The sequence below is a fragment of the Psammomys obesus genome, unplaced genomic scaffold (assembly GCF_907164565.1).
Source record: "Psammomys obesus unplaced genomic scaffold, mPsaObe1.curated_primary_1811, whole genome shotgun sequence".
In the NCBI taxonomy this organism is placed as follows: Eukaryota; Metazoa; Chordata; class Mammalia; order Rodentia; family Muridae; genus Psammomys; species Psammomys obesus.
This window is the reverse complement of record NW_026596134.1, coordinates 6,249,134-6,267,233: the sequence shown is the minus strand read 5'-3', so window position 1 is coordinate 6,267,233 and position 18,100 is coordinate 6,249,134.

Below are 18,100 nucleotides of genomic sequence, written 5' to 3'. Positions count from 1 at the left end.
GACCACAAACCCACCCATGAGTCAGAAAACGAGACCAACAATTTAAGATAGAATCTAATGAAGTTTTTATTTTTTTTTTCTTCTGTTGTTGTTGTTTCTTTATCTTCCAGGGATCATTTTCTTTGATTTTCAGATCATTTTAGAAACAGACGCCAACAATGAAGGTAACCTCCATTGTCTTGCATTTTGGGCGTGCACGCCTGGATTTGGAAGCTGTTTCTCTCCGGCAGAGGTGTTGGTTCCCATTAAGTACGTAGTATGCATATTTCATTACAACTTGCTATACCCAAGCATCTTTCACCAGATGAACTGTCGAGTCCCTCTCTGTTTCTGCCAAAACGAAGCACAAAGAGCCCATTTTTTTCTGTGGGACTCCAGCTAAGGACTTCTCCAAACCACGAACATTAGAACAATTGAGATTTACAGCTGACTTCAGATTTCTGATCAGTTCTGTGCAGCCTCGGGTTGATTACCATAAGACCCGGTTATGTGCATTAGGGAGCGTCTCCTGTAAGTGATCTCCTGACTTCCGAGCTTCCCTCCCTTTAAAAACCAAATGTAATTCATAAAAGAGGCCCAGGATTTGCAATTAAAATTGAAGCGTGTTGCCTCGAACCAGAAAGGGTGCTGCAGCCTGACCTCCTGTTCTCGTAGTGTGTGTGTGTGTGTGTGTGTGTGTGTGTGTGTGTGTGTGCGTGCGCGCGCGCCCGTGTGTGGGTGTGTGCGCGTGTAATTGGTTTTCCTCATTTTCCTTTAACCAAAGAAAAACAAGTTTAAGTGTAAGCAGGGAAAGTGGGAAGTCTCAGGATTTTTAAGGATGGGAAGGGTTTGTAAATTCCAATTTGGAGAAGGGAACACAGCAAGCCTCAAACCACCACATAAGGAGGCCAGAGGTCAACATCAGTGTCTTCCTCCACAGCTCTCCATCTTCCTTTTTGAGACAGGCTCTCTCACAGGATTCAGGGGTCTCTATGTCAGCTGGAGAGGTTGGCCAGCAAAGGCCCTGCCATCCTCCTATCTCCACCAACTCGGCACAGGGATTAGACATACAGCTGCACCAGCTACTAGCTGGTTTGTATGCTTTTCTTTCTTTTCTTTTCTTTTCTTTTCTTTTCTTTTCTTTTCTTTTCTTTTCTTTTCTTTTCTTTTCTTTTCTTTCCTTTCCTTTCCTTTCCTTTCCTTTCCTTTCCTTTCCTTTCCTTTCCTTTCCTTCCCTTCCCTTCCCTTCCCTACCCTTCCCTTCTTTTTCCTTTTCTTTCCTTTCCTTTCCTTCCCTTCCCTACCCTTCCCTTCTTTTTCCTTTTCTTTCCTTTCCTTTTCTTCTCTCTCTCTCTCTCTCTCTCTCTTTCTTTCTTTGATGTGGGTGCTGGGGTCAAATTTTTCTGCACAGGGATTACTGGCACGTACTGTTGCACTAACTGGTTTGTTTGCTTTAATTACTATATTATGGGTGCTGGGGTCAAACTTTAGTGCCCACGCTTGTGTAACCAGGATTTTATTGACTGAACCACTCCTGGGAATATCGGTGAGGAAGTGAGGACAGAGCTAGGCCAGCTCTGTCATACTTCAGTAAAGAAGAGGAGGCATAAGCACCCTCAAGGATGGAAAGGATAACACGTACTGTGCACTCCCTTCCCTTATCCCCATCATCTCATTTCAGAAGCTTGGTCCGACTGTGGATTTCTCCATTTTAACCTTGGCTGTTCAAGGTCACATGGCTGGTAAGTGATGGAGTGGAGTTACAGGCCCAGACTGTCCCAGAGGATCTCTTCCTGATCCCTATTCATGACTTTGATTCTTCCATCATGGGATTAAAGGAGCCCACAGCCCGTGTTATTTTCCCACACCCTGACAACTGGCTCTACTCTTATCTGTTCTTTGCTGAATCTGTGGTTCTGCTTCTCTGTTATATTGGTCCCTCAAAGCTGTCCAGGGCCTAGGTCTCCTCTGGGTGGACTGCTATTTGCCACGTCTGACTCCACACCTCACCAGGCAACTTGTGATATCACCAGGAGTCACCTGATTTGCTCTCAGCTCTCCTTACTCAGAGGTGCCCAGTCTTCTGAAGGACTTAAATTAACCAAACAGCACACATTTCATGTTAGTCAAGGGAAAAGTGTGAAAAGTGAGTTGCTTTCAGCTAACTCAAGATGAAGGTTCTGAAAAGATGTAGAAAGGAGGGTTACCGTGGGAACTGCTGTCAGATTAGGTGTGGAAGAGATAATGTAGAAGCTTACTGGGGAGGGAAAAACCCAGAAGATTCTGAGTACTGGCAAGCTCACACCTATCTTCCTGTTCTGGAAGCACATTGTTTATTTCCAGAAATCAAATCATAGGTTGACCCACACTCAAAACCCAAGGGTTTTGGAGCAAAAGTTTGGTATATTAAAAACATCCATGGCTTCAGCCCCCGTGGAAGCCCTGATTTAATGGGCTGTTCTGACCAACTGATACGCACAATGGAGTCGAATTCTATGGCTTTGACTTGAATCTAAAAGCCATAACGCCTCTTTCTGCTGGGTGCTTAGCCTGGGAAGGGCACAACCCAGGTAGGGTTGTGCTGGCACAGAGTGGTATGGATGCTAAGAGGTAGTGTTCAGCAATCATGTGCCTCGGCTTTCCAGGTCACATTGCTGTAAGCACCTCTGTGTTGTAGACAGAGCTTGTCCTCAGGTTTAGACAAGTCCTGATGACCAGAGAGAAGAGAGAATGGTGGACCAGGAGTCAGAGGACCCAGGTTCCAATTGCAGTCTCCCCAGTGGGCTATGAGGCAAGGGTTATGTTTCCAAAAGAGTGTGGACAATAATATTTCCCATAGTAGTGTGGTCATTAGGAGAAAAGGTTCATCTAGAAATGACAGCTTTGGTGGCAACAACAGCCTTGCAGGCCAGACTAAATGCTTTTTGAAACCAGGAAGACATTTGAATGACTGACCTGGAGCTTTGAGAAGTGGGATTGATGTCAAGATTTTGTTACATCTCTAGGGCTGGAGAGATGGCTTCATGGTTAAGAGCACTGGTTGCTCTTCCCAGGATCCAGGTCCTGTTGCTGGCATCCACATTACAGCTCACAACCTTCTATAACTCCAGCTCCAGGGGATCTGACGTCCTTTTTATGACCTGGGCTAGGCAGCTGGGACACATACACACCTGCAAGCAAAACACTCACACACACACACAATAAATAGAAACCTTAAAAATTCTGTTCTGTTCATTCACCCATTCCCATCTATCCACCCATCTATCCATATATTTAACTAGCATCTACACGTGCACCCGTCCATCTACATGCTCATCCTACCACACATCTCTAGCCATCTATTCACCTTCCCACCAATTCCCCCATCCCCACAACCCCTCCCACCCAACCCTCTTTCCCTCGCACTTTGCACAGAAAACGTGGTCATCTGAAAGTTTGGGAGCCAGTGGCTTCTCTCTCTCTGTGGTAACCTATCACAGTACCCTTATGCTACAAGACCTTTCCATTTTGGTACAACTTCTACTTGAGCCCTGCTGTCTTCGGACCTCCTGGCAGTCACTTGATACAGCCAGCAGGTGAGGTCCCAGGGAAGACAGCTCACCAATCCTACCAGCACCTGGGGCTTAAGAAGATCTTGAGTCGGATCTTCGTGTTTGGCACGGACCCTGCTTTGCCTCCTACCTGCTTGTCACGCAGCTTTGGGGCTCTCCTGGGCTCGTGGGATGTGTTTCTTCCAGGGCTGAGAGCATGCACCTAAGACTCCCCAGAGGAGCCTCTACTCATGAATGGGAAGATGGCTGCTTCTCATGCAAATGTACGAGGCCGTCTGAAGGCCTCGTACCCAAGTGTCCCCATTCATAGAGTGGGGAGACAGCTGGAAGCAATTGCGAATGCATTATGCATTGTGACTGCATTGGCAGAGGGGTAGGAAATGTTAAAGTTTTGTTACAATAATAATAAGCATCGTGACAATACGGTTTGTTTTACTGACGCCCCGCTTTTTGGCAACTCCATCGTTATAAACACAGCGTGTGACTGTTTGTTAATGAGACTGTATGGATGTATGCTTGCTTATGGGGATCCAGTTATCAAGCCCTTCGTCTTGGGCACACCTCTTTCTCTACAGCTCTGGTTATGTCACCTTCAGCTTCGCAGGCTTGTTCTTTGCAGGAAGGGCTGGGCCTGGTTCATGGGAGGCACCTGGAGAACAGAGGTTTTCTGTAGCCTGACTGTATATCAGAATCCCTGCATGTTTGGTTTAAAGGATGCCCACAGCTGGGGACTGCCCAGGCAAGATAAGTCATATACTTTTGGTCTAGGGCCAGACAGGGGACACGTGGAGAGTCTCCTGGTTACTCTAACTGCAGTCAAGTCTGAGGATCATGACTCCTGTTTGAATCCTGGGGATCTTTCCAGAATTCCAGATTTGGACTCTGTATGTCTGTGGCAGGGTTTGGGGATGAGGAGGGGGAGAGAAGGCTTGAGACAAGAGGTGTCACAGATCCAATAAGATCCAAAGAAGGCTAAAGTAGCGGTCTTCTGGCCACATTTTGGGTAGCTCATAGGCTGGACTCCACTCTCCATGATTTCTGCAGATACGATGTCTGATAGCTTGTCACTCAGTAACTGACATATTTGTCAGGAAAAAATGTCATGGCACATGCTTGAAGGGGAGAGCTTGGAAACATGTACCTGGGGCTTTTGTGTGTGTGTGTTATAAACACCTATTAGATCTCTGGCCTGTCTGAGTTCTGGACAAGAGAGAATAAGAAGACAGACAAGTCATCCACACCTGGACTTTAGGAGCCTGGCATATGTGGTAGGTGCATTGTGGGTATCTGGGCCTAATGAATCAGCTGATGATCATGACTGCTTCCAGCTCTGCAGATGAAGCTATGCTCTTGGGCTTATAGTTCTGCTTGCTCTTTTGCTTGAGGAAGGCTGATCTTGCCATACGCTGATGATCACCTAAGCAAGGGCTGACAGTGAGAAGGAAGGACAGACAGGCCTTCGCCTGGTGACAGACACGACCCCCACCCCACCCCACATGCCTCTAAATGAGTAGAATGTCATGTCTGATTCACACTTGGGGTTGTCAGACTTAGCAAGTGCAAACTAGACACTCAGTTCCACTTGAGTTTCAGGTAAACAGGTTTGGAAACTGGATGTTGTCTCCAGTTTTATCTAGTTTGGGACCCAAACTCCGCTCACAGTGGGCGGAGTCTTCCCACATTAACCATCAATGCAATCCCCATAGCTAGGTGACAGGTCAATCCAATCTAGGCTGTCCCTCAGCTGAAGCTCTCTTCCCAAGCCATGCTAGGCTGAGACAAGGTGTTATTTAAAACTAACCAGCACCACAAGGAAGAGAGGCTGTCTAGAGGAGCACAGAATAGGTCAAGGCTTTGTTTGGTCATCTGCAGGGGCCATTGTGTGGAGGCCAAATGGGTGACTTTGAAGCCTGTGGAGAGCTAGGAGCCCAGTCCACCGGGAGAGTTAGCACACTCTCTGGCACAGAGGGAGGCCTTAAAGACAGCTTATCCACGCTCTCAGCAAAGAAGAGAGCACATGGAAAATACCCCCACCCCAGTGAGGGCAGGCTTGGAAGGTTCCATAATAGATATTTGAAGCAATTATCTCCCAGGATAAACAGACAGTCAGAATACAGTCCCGTTTGTCAGATAAAGAAGTCTCAAATCCTTTGAGCTACCCTCTGGCAGGTAGTTAACAAAATCTGTCTGGCGTAAGTTCGGTAGGATCCGTCGGAGGCTGTTGACTGTAACAGGAGCCCATTAGACAGGGAAGGCCTGCTGGAGGGCTGGCCTGTAGCCTTCCTCGCTGCAGGACTTGTAAGAGCCTTCAGCATGCTCCTGTGGGTTCAGACCAAGCTCCCCTGGGCTCCACAGTTCTGTTCTCAGTGCATCTCAGAATTCTGGGGGTCCTGGGACCTGCTCCTGCAAGCACAATCCGTGTCATTGCGGTAATTACAAGGAGCTGTGGAACACAAGTATTTCTCTTGTGGCACATTCACTGTGATGGCGAGTAGGAACCAAGTGCAGAGTCCCGGCACTTTGCTGGGAGCTTTTGATGGTAAAGAGAGATAATTGAAATTACTCTAAAGTTCAGAAACCTCATTTGTGTACACGAGTCTAGTGCCAACTTAGCTATTAGTGCACTTGAAAAATACAGAATTTTATTCAGTACTAATAAGGTGGGTATAATTATATGGTTTTCACACATGTGGAATTAATGACACAAAATATAAAATAAGTAATCTGGAAAATTAGTCTTTAGGAACTCTGCCTCATAGTCAACACAAAAACATGAATGCGTTTGAATATTTTTTCTCCCAGAAAGAGGACAAGTGCTATTTAAGAAACACAGGAAGGAAGACAAGTGTGTCCAGGAGAACTTTTTACCTGGTAAATTGCTGATGCTGGTGTTTACTAATAGCATCAGATAAAAATTTGGGCAATTTAGTCCAGAGATCATAGCCAAGTTGCTAAGTGTGATTTTCCTGTGCCACGGATCATCTGAGGAATGTTATGTGAGCACCTTTGACTGTGAGAAGACATCATCACTCTAAACAGTTACTGACACACAGCTCATCGACCTGGCCCCCAGCAGTCCAGAAACCCTGCCCGGCTGCTCCTCCACTGGCTTAGGATGGGCATGTGACCTAGACCAATCCTGCCAGAGAGACTCTCACTTTTTTATGATTTATTGTTTTATTTTATGTGCACTGGTACTTTTCCTGCATGGATGTCTGTGTGAGGAGGTGGTGGGGGTGGGGGTGGCTGCATCTCAGAAGGAGAATTTCTTTTTTACTTAAGTGTATTTTATTTCATTACTTTAAGAGAATTGTTTTTTTTTTTTTTTTTTTTTTTTTTTTTTTTTTTTTTTTTTTTTTTTGTTTTTTTTTTTTTTTTTTTTTTTTTTTTTTTTTTTTTTTTTTTTTTTATGTGTGTGGGTATGTGAATGTCCTTGTGGTTGGCCTTAGAGAGCAGATGGGGGGTGTTGGATCCCCGTGAGTTTCAGGAATTTGGGAGCCCCAGCAATATTGGGTCCTCTGCAAGATCGGTAAGTGCCAGTCATCACTGAGACATCTCTTCTGCCCCACATTTATCTTTTGGATTAGTATGCAAAGTAGCTTTGACACTACACTTTCTCTTGTGCCTTCCTCACTGTTCTTCTCTTACAGACTCTGTATATCTCGTCTCTGTTTGTACCTCACCACCTCAGAATTCCCTCTCTTACTTTCATGGCACATGAAGGTGGGTTGCTGTCATAAATGGGAGGGTGGAAATGTGGCTCTCTTCTCTGAGAGGCTGAAGGATAAATGTGACTTCAGGCATGGCGCTCTGGGTGAGGCTGCTTTCTCTTGCAGTCTCTGGGCTTTGCTTCTGTTCTTGTTCTAAAGGTAGTAGAACTGCCAAGTTTCTCTTCAGGTAGCCTCCAAATCAAACTTAGGGATCTCTCTGGGGTTGGAGAGATGGCTCAGGGGATTAGAGCACTGTCTGCTCTTCCAGAGGACCTGGGCTCAATTCCTAGCACCCACATGGCAGCTCACAACTGTCTGTGACTTTAGTTCCAGGGGATCTGACACCCTCACACAGACATACGTGCAGGCAAAGCACCAACGCACATAAAATAAAATAATAAATAAATCATAAAAAAATAAAAAGCTCTCTGGTGGGATTGGTCCAGGTCACGTGTCCATCCTGAGCCAATGGGGGAGCAGCCTAGCAGAGATCCTGGACCAAAGTGGGGAGAGATGGGGCCACGCTGGGAAGGTGGTTTTGCTGAGCAGGCCATAGTACACCCATACACCTCCATGACGTACTTGGAGGTAGACCCTAATGTAAACGAACCCCGGACAGAGCAGAGGATGCACAAGGAACCGGGACACTGTGTGTGGTGGGTTAGTGTAAGCACTAAAATTCACGCTGGCCAGGGCATGACTGGACACAGGAACAACAACCAAACAGCAGGTAGAGTCCTTTGGAGATTTCCGTGTGAGGGGGCTCAGAATCCAAGAGTGATGGGGAAGAGTCAGGGGCAAAGGGGAGGTCACAAAAGGTCTTCCAAGCTGCTTAAGGAGGCTTCCTTCACAGACCCCTGTAAAGTTGCTAATAACCAGGAAGAATTGCGTTTGGTCCCTGACCCACCAGGGGCACTCCTCAGACTCAGCGTCTCATGGTTAAGTATGTTCAGTTCAATCAAAAATGTAAACTCCTCTAAACTTATTAAAGCGCTATAGTACCTGGTGATGGGACATAAAAGACTCTCACGTGGTTTATTGAGCTTATCCAGTAGAAGCGCTGGGTCCACAGGATGGAAGCTGGGTTGGGGATGTGTGTCTGGACTGGGTTGCCCTCTGCCTGCCTCATTTACAGCAACCTTGAGCAGCTCTGAATGGGGTTGCTAGCCAAGCTCTTCTGATGGCTTCCTAAAGAAAGAACAAAACACACAGCCCACAGCCTACATTACAGCCGAGGAACTCTTGGTCAGGTAAACTTGGGAACCCCACCTGGGAAAGCTGTTTTTTGTTTTTGTTTTTTAAGTAGGTACACCAGTCAATAACTTCAAGACTACAGACAGTGCCATGTGTAAAGGTCAGGGCCAGCGGAGGAGCCTGGAAGGAACTGTCATCTCTCCTGGACTTAGAAGTGCGCTCCCACGAAGCCCTGAATGAAGGGAAGAGGTGTTGTCTAGGGCTCTCCAGAGGGGGTGGGAGGACTCAGCCATCCAACCATGGAGACATAGGACTACAGCTGTGAGAACAGCTGGGCACACAACCCCGAGAATGAGTTTGGGTCTGGTTAACTCCCTTGAGTTTAAAATAGCATAAGCAAGACTGTGCTTTCTATAGCCATCTACTGAGTGTCCCAGCTTTGCCACATGCCACACTGGAGAGTGTCCATCACTCCATATCATGCTCAAAAGGCTGACTGGGAGCTACAAAAAACTGACACTGATCAGTGCCCGGAGGTGGGAACAGACTCCATGTCAATGGCCCAAGTAAAGAGAACAGTTCAAAGATCGGCTTCTACTTAACTGAATTCCAATTTCCTGCCATCACAAAGCAGAGAGTGGATGCTGAGATGACTCAGTGGGTAAAGGAGCTTGCTGCAAAGCTTTATGACTGATGACCTGAGCTCCACCCTGGGACCTACGTAGTGGAAAGGAGAGTCAACTGCTGAAAGCTATTCTCTGACTTGTACTTGTGTGCGGTAGCAGACATACCTTTCAATGAGCGTAATAAATGACTGTTAAAACTTGAAAACTGGACCATTGGAAGTTGAAGACTATCAGGCAGATAGACAGATTGATGATAGATGATAGATAGATAGATAGATAGATAGATAGATAGATAAACAGATAGATAGATAGATAGATAGATAGATAGATAGATAGATAGATAGATAGATAAACAGATACACACACAAATGCACACACAGACAGATAGGTGGACCCACTGGTGTGAATTCTAGTTGGACAGGCATGAGATCCGAGGGTTTGCTGGTTGTGCTGCAGTAGTTGGAAGGCTGGAGGAACTGGCCAGGGGTTGGGAGGGGACTTCTCATCCCCTCTACCTCTATTCTGCTCAGATTGTGAGCCTGATGAGACATATCTACTTGGATTCTCCTTGCTCTGTGCATTTAGCTTTCCCAACCTTAAGATCTACATGGGCTTCCTGTGTCATTCTCATTATTCAGGTGCCTCCAGGGTAGTGCTCGGTCAAGCATCTGAGCACCTTGTTGTCCAGTCAAGTTGGCACATAAAATTAACACCTAGGGGACAAAGTCCAGAGGTTTGGAGCCTGCCAGGCAGAGGAGACAACAGGTAGGGGCCCTGAGTGGGTACACGATTCTGTGCTAGGATCAAAGAATGAGGTCAGTGGAATTGTGGGATCAAATTGTGGGTAAAGTGATGGGAGATAGGGTTTTGAGGTGATGAGTTAAAAGGCAGGGGAGCCTTCAAAGGAGATTTGACCCCTGGCCCCTCTGTGCCTGCTTGCCTTATACAAACCTTTCTCAGTACTTGGCACAACGCCATCCATTTATCTGGATGTCAGCTTCCCACAAGCTAAAAAGCCGCACAGAGGAATTACAGGAAGCCAACCGTAGCTCAGCACCTCTTAGGAGATGCCGTAAGAACTGATCTTTCTTTTTCTTTTTCTCTTCCATTTATTTACACACACACACTCTCTCTCTCTGACTCCCCCCCTCCCTTTCTCTCTCTGTGTGTGTACATGCATGACACAGCACATTTACAGAGCTCAGAGGACAATTTGTGGAAATCAGTTCTCTCTTTCCATCCGAGGATCGAATTCAGGTCCTCAGATTTGACACTGAGCCATCTTGCTGGCCTGGGGGCATGAGGCAAGCCTTTCTCTTCATAGAAAGTGTAAAATCTGAATGGAAAAAGAGAGAGTACTCTTTCCCTTCCCTGAAAGTTTTGTAATTCAACCCAATCTTTAGCCAACTAAATTCAACAAACGTCTGTTGCTTACCTTCATTATGCGAGGCATTGTGCTGGGTAGGGGGCTTCAGTCATGAACGTAAAAATAGTCATGGTAAACAAACTTTGCTATGCCAGTTGCTTTGCATAGTTGGGGGTGGGGTGGGATGTTCAGTGCTCCCTCTAGGATTTTGCAATCACCATCTCTGAGGCAGATTAACTATCACTGGGTGCTTGTACGATGGAGTGTTGGAAGTCTAGAGGTCGGGGCAGGAGGTGACCCAGTGTCTCCCCAAATGGAGTCCCAGATTCAGACTTGGATGATCTTGCAGTGGGGTGGATGGAGGTACAGGATGGAAGGGGATTGTGTGAGCTGCTTTTCTCGTTGCTATGACCAAATGCCAGAAGAGCAGCAACTCCGGGGAGGAAGGGTTTGCTTGGGCTCAGTTTGCAGATACGGTCTGTGTCTGTGGGAAGGCAGGGTGATGGGAGCAGCTCTCAGCCAGGGCAGCAAGAGAGTGGGTCAGCAAGGGTGGCTGAGATATTAAGCTCCAAGTTTACCCTCCTCACCAGAGACCCACTTTCTTGTATGGATACCATCTTCTAAAGATTCCCTGGTCTTCAAAACAGTACCAGATGTTCAGACACACGAGCCTGTGGGAGAAAACTTAGCGGTGTTGTTTGCTAACTCACAAGAGCTGGTCTACCACGATGTGATGTCAGCATCTCCATGCTGCACTGGGAAGGTTCAGAGGGAGCCAGCTCACTGCATGTTGACACGTCTAGAAGGCTCGAGATCCACTTTCTCAGACAGTGTGATGGGTAACGGCGGGTTCTGGAAGTGGGAGCAGAGTGGAGTGCCATGAGCTCTTTCACACTGTCCCCCACCCCCATGACTGGTCTACATGTACTCCCCCTACCAAGCCCAATGTCATGGAATAAAATCTGAGGCCTGCCTACAAGTTGAAAATGCCTTGACTTTCTTTTGTTCTGTTACTTTCAAACCCTATGAAATTATGGCCTGGTTGGAACGTGATATTTAAAGAAATGCAAATATGTGTTCCTGGGACATGGCCACTCCTATTTGAATCCAGAATGAACAATCTCTCATTGCCTTTGAGTTGATTTGCAGTTTTGACTCCATGTGAACAGAGAGAAAGTGGTCATGATGCTTGCTGAGCTGCCGCAAAGCACACAGCGTCACCCAAACACTTTTCCTAAGTGAATCCGAGGTCACTAGGACCATTCTGCTTTTCAGAAGATTTCCAGGTGCACAGTGGGTGACTGTCACCTGATGACTTCCCAACCCCAAATCCTCTGTCTTCTCTTCACCCCAAACCCTCCCCTGGCTTCCAACAGCCTGAGGGGGTCTCATTCAAACTTCTGGCTAAGCCATCCATTTCCTGTCAGGGCAGATGTGCAGTGGGGGCTGGGATGGTGGCAGAAGCAGACACTGCGTTCTCCTTGCAAGGAGTGGGAGAGACACGAATGTCATGGAAGTAAAATTCTTGCTGGCTTCTGCAATCATCCAGTTCTGCAGATCATCTGGTTGAATTATTTGAGTTAAACACAGCTCCCAGCATGAGGAAGAATCTGTTTTGTAAGACTGTGTCACAAGTGGTAAAACTTATTTTTCTAATTACACTTTACCTCTGATGTATAAGATGTGATTCATATATAATCACTGTTTCGATGTTTTATTCCTTACACGGGTGAAAAAAGTAATGGGAATAAAATATCAATATCTTCTTGACAATTGACAGTTCGTGCCGACATGTAATTTAAGTGAAGGACAAGATATCAATTAAAAGAGGGCGATATAGCATTTTTCTCTCATTTTGTGTTGAGAAGGAGTATCAGGGTGTTTAAACCTTTTCTTCTCTTTTCAAATTAGAAAAAAAATAGTTTAATATGGATTTATGTTAAGATGAGAATAAGGGCAAAGTGGCTCAACTTTAAAAATGCTTTTGTTTATGATACATGTTAAAGATACATGTTAAAGATTCATAAGCTGGAGTTAGAGAGATGGTTAGTGGTTAAACATGAGTTCAGTTCCTAGCACCCACGTTGGGCAACTCTCAATCCCTTGTAACTTCAGCTCCCGGGGATCTGACACCCTCTTCTGGCTTTCATAGGCACCTACACAACCCTTCCATATACATAATTTAAAAATAAAAATAAATAAAAAATATTTTAAAAATGAACAAGAACATATAACTTGGTGGGACTTCAACATACATTCAACTTGTAAATGATAATGTAAACTATGGCATTTTATTATATTGACCCTTTTGCATGAAGGGCTCTGGAGGGTTTAAACAAGTGATACCCAAGGCCATGAGGATTAGGGAGAAAGAGTTTGGGACTTAGGAATAACATTGCATTTATAGGTCATTTTCTCAAGAAATTTGCTGTGCCAATATTTCTCCCATTTGCTTTAGCTATGGTGTTTAAAATCACGTTAGTCTTAATTTCTTGGATCAAGCAGTGCAAAATGAGAGCTGCAATGTATATCTGGAGCCTACAGGAACTTTTTATGTTGGAATTCATTTTGCTTGAATGTTAATTTTACTTATATATTTTTCCTGGTGCCTAAACTAATTTTGGCTACAGTGGGAATTTAATGTACATTTTACAAACCAATGAAAGAATGGATGAGCAGTGAGATGAGTGAAAAAACGGATGGGTGGATGGGTGGATGGGTGGAAGGGTGGATGGGTGGATGGGTGGACAGATATGCGGCTAGATAGATAGATGGGTGGGTGGATAGTTGGGTAGATGTATGGATGGATAGGCTTATGATTGAATGAGTGGATTGATAGATGGCTGGGTGGACAATGGCTGGTAGTATGTCTGGATAAGGAGATGGATGGGTGGATGGATGGTGGGCGGGTTTGTAAGTGTATAAGGGGATGACTGATGGATGAATAGATGAATAGGTGGCTTAATGATAGATTAAAGGTGACTGCCTCAAGTGTAAGGCCGGCATACAGCTTTGCATACCTACTGCCAGGATCCGAGGAATGGTGGTAACATCTGGGTCTGGTTCTGGCCAAGCGCTAGGCAGCATGGCCTAAGAAGCGTGGCCTTGGAAGGGTTTCATGATCCATTTGTGTCTTTCCTGGGATTCTCATATCATGCACACACAGGTGAGCATTCAGCCACACCGACATGAATACGACGCTCACCCCGAATGTACTCGAACTCCATACTGTCATTGACTTTAAGAAACGTTGTTGCCTTTGATAAGGGAAGCTTACATACAAGTCAGGAGTGAGGGTCTCCAAGTTACAGGTCATAGCAAAGTCAGTCAGTTTAAAGAGAAGGAAATAGACCAAAAAAATTATCAGCAATCTCAAACAGAGAGGCAGGCAGGCAGGCAGACAGACAGACACACACACACACACACACACACACACACACACACACACACACACATTCTCTCTCTCTCTTTCTCACTTTCTCTCTTGCTCTCTCTCACTCACATACTTAGACACATACGCATGGTGATAATCATTGCAGGACTAGTTATGGGAGCACAGAGTCATGTACCGCCTACATACCCACCCAGCAGCAAGGGACATTTCAAATTAATTGCTGAATATCTATATCATCAAATATCATACTGTCACTAAACATTAAGTTTTGGGGGGATAATAGTAGTTTGTAATAATGATGGGGGTTAATGTTCCAACATTTATTGAGCACCTGCTGTGTGCCAGGCACGATCCTAAGTGCCTTGCTCAAAATAACTCCTTCAATTTAGGAATTTTAAGAATATTTAAGGATATGATAAACTGCTAGCGCTCTATTGCTTAGTGGAGGAAAAAAAGACAACAGGATTGTTTTAACACATTGTGTATGTTTATTGTTATCTCTTTATACTATGTATTAATGTACAGAAAATAATCCACTGCATTAGACTATGGAGACCATATCCATGTACCTATATCACAGGGCATTTTGATTTTTTTCTCTCTCATTTTCTTTAACAGTTCACAAATTATCTCTCACAGTATAAAAGCCATTATTTTTATCCTAACTAGAAAGCAAAGAAATGATAGTGGAAGAGTACTTGGTGTGTTCTAAGAGACAACCTGGAAAACACGCCGGAAACACGGTGCACACAGGCTTCTGAACACAAGTCCAGAGCCGCAGAGTCAAGACCAGCAGATTGCTTTTTACTTGAACAGCCCTGAGGGGCCGTTGGATGTGTGTGACAGAGGCAGTGATGCCATGGAGACTGTGGGTGGGGGCCAGAGAGGGCCTGACAAAGTGACAGAAGTCTTAAGCCAGCGGGGGGAGGGTGGACAGATTAGAGTCCCAGTGTCCAGGTGGCACTGAAGGGTGGACCCAGAGACCTGGCGGTGAGGTGGAGGCACGACCTAGACAAGCAGGCAAGATGGTGCAGTGGATGGGCCATGTTGGAAAGCCCAGTGTGGCATGCCCAGGTGCCGCCCCGTCCTCCCTCTCCCAGGCTTTCTGGCCTGTTTGTTCATCCTTCACGAAGCACACTGCCAAAGACAGCTGTGCTGACATAGGCCTTTCATCCTGGCACTCAGGATGTGGAAGCAGGAGGATTAGGAGTTCAAGGTCATCCTGAACTACTCAGTGGGCTTGAAAAGCCTAGGCAACATGAGACCCCGTCTCAACAGACAGAGAGAACACTTAGTGGTCTTCTGTAGCCAGGGCCTTTCTCCTGTATAGTCAGCCAATAGTGGCTGGAGAACATTACTTATGGATTGAACATATATCTTCAATTTTCTCTTATCAGGATTTACACCCATGTATGTGTAGATATTATATATAATGTATATGTGTGTATATATGAATGTATGTATGTGTATACACACACACACACACACACACACACACACACACACACACACACATCAGAGCTGGCAAAAGGGCTCAGTGGGTAAAGGTGCTTGCTGCTAAGCATGATAACCTAAATTTGTTCTCTGGTACTCACACCAGGAAAGAACAGGACAAATTCGCAGAAGTTGTCCACGAACCCCTACAGCCTTACTATGGCACACAAACACACTAATAAACTAAAACAAAAATCCTTAAAATACAACATAGTAGTCGTTTCTGTAGCCCATCTGTTGCACTGGACACTCATGTTGTCTACAGCTTGTGTGTGTATGTGTGTGTGGTGGGGGTTATACCTGTAAAGGACTTGTATGCCTGGGATTTTGGTTTTTTTCCCAGTATCTCTGTGGGTACAAACTCCATAGGGTCCAAATTCAAGTTTTTGTTTTCTTGTTTTCACTTTTGTTTCTACTTCCTCACCTCCCCCTCTCTCCTCTGTTCTTTTTTTTTTTTTTTTTTTTTTTTTTTTTTTGAGACAAGGTCTTTCTTGCTGTAGCTCAAGCTGGCTCAAAACTTACTGTGTAACCCAGGCTTATCCTTCTGTCTCCCCACTGCTTGAATTTCGGGTGTGTAACTCCATGTATAATGTGAGTTCTGTTATCTGTGTATGTCTGCTGAGGCTTCTGCAAAATCCCTCCGGCCACATTTCCAGTCTTGAGATCTCTGATCCAGTCTTGAGATCTCTGATGAGTCAGTCAACATGGGCAGCTGAATATGCTCTCAGCCCTGAGATACTTAATTCATAAGATGCCAACCATGTTCATTACAAATGATAGATTACGGCATACCTCAGCAGGATTTTCTGATTGTACCTTTGGAATAGAGAAAATAAATTGCTTTCTTTTGAAATGAACCACCCCCCTCCCTTTGCAAACAAAGAAACTAATTTGACTCAGTTATAAAATGGCAACAGAACTTCAGCCTGGGGGCTGGAGGAGGCCCTGGGACTCCCCCCCCTGCTCCCAGGAAAACCATCCCTCTGTGTCACCAGTGCCCAGCCCAAGTGAGGGGCTCAGACTTGTTTCTGTGACCTTTGAAGAGGACAGTGGCGACCTGTTCTTTAATCATGTTTAGGACTGAGTAAATCAGCAGGGCAGAGGGAGACATGACAAGCACTGGAATTCACTGCTCGGCCTTTACTGAGACCCAGGCAAATGCAGCTGTGACGCTGTTGCTCATGGTGACTGCTGTCATTTTCCCAGGCAAAGCAACTTCAGTTTCCGAACAGAACCATGCCTGACAGTCTTATTCAGACAAATTTCTCCACGCCTAATTCATATCATACCTTGTAAATGTCACTTATTTGTCTGTTGTCCACTCCCAACCAATTTTAAAGGTGTCTTTACCCAGACCACAGTAGGCAGGACTTAGCGATTGTGGTCCTTGATGATCACTGCCTCCCCGAGCTGATACCACCTTCCTCTGCGCCAGCAACCTCCCAACACAAGCTCACATGCCTCCCTGGAACAGCAATGCTTGTAGGATTCAATAAAGGCAAGCTTTTTCAGCACCTGGCACCATGCCCCGACACAAAGAAAGTGCTCACTAAATGTTTATTGAATTTTAAAATAATTATGATTGATGGCTACTACATTATCATTTTGAATATTTATCCCTAAAAGCCCTAAACTCCAGCAAGTGCGTCTTGGCGCTGCAGATTCAGATAATTTATCCTTTCTATTAGCGCTCCTAGCTGGGAGCAGAGACTGGCAGCCAACTTGCCTCCCAGCCTCTCCGGATGGGCCCCTGGGTTTTCACGCGTAGCTGAGAATAAATCTGTCCAAGCTTCTTTGAGGAGACCTCAACCTAAGGTCCCAAGTCCAGTGTGGCCAGTAGGCTTTCTGTCCCTGTGACCGGGAGTCTCTCTCTTTCCCTCCTCTCTCTCTTCTTCCCTCTCTTTCCTCATTTAATGAAACCATCAACAAAAGAGATTATTGTCTATTTCAAAGGGATGTTATGAAAATTACCAAGGGACTCGTCCACAAAAGGGTTCTATAAATGCCAGCACAGTGCCAGGTGGAAATGTCCTTTTGTCAGGTAGAGGGACAGAAATATTTTACATTATGTTGTCACTGTGGGATTTGGGGTTGCAAATATGTTTACACCTTTTCCATATGAATTTTTTTTTTTTTTTTTTGTGTGTGTGCATGCAATTCTGCTGCAGTGTATTAGAGAGAGAATTTATCCGTAAATCCTGACCTGGCATAGTGAAGTCTCCCGAATACACTTAGAGTACCCATTGGTCCCAGACACCCTGCCCCACACTTATTAGTTATAATCGAGACCCTTAAGGAAGGCATTGTTCCATGTGATAAACAAAAAATACTTTAATTACCTAATCTGTTTACGGATTGGTTCTGGTTCCTGCGCTTTCTGTTTTTATTAAGGTAAGGGGGCCTTCTGGATGACTTCCTCACCTCAGCTAGCAATCACAAGGTCTGCCCTAGCCCTGTCATTCACAGGCATCCCGGATGGCCTGTCTCCACAGCACTCTCTCCACAGTGCTGTTTGAGCGGAGCCTTCCCCCATAGACACTCCTGTAATTCTATTAATACGGTCCCCATCACCATATGGCGGTGTGATGGCAATTACATTGTTGCAACCAGCAGACTTCTCAGAAAGGAGGCCATCTTCCCAGCCACGACACACCCTCATTACAACGAGCCCCCTCCCCAAGAACGGGTGGGCTGTCAGTGCTCTCCACTTGGAGGTTCATTTACTCCCAATTATTTAATCAGGATATCCTCGGTGGCACTAAAAAGGTGAAGTGCTACGAGAGGTT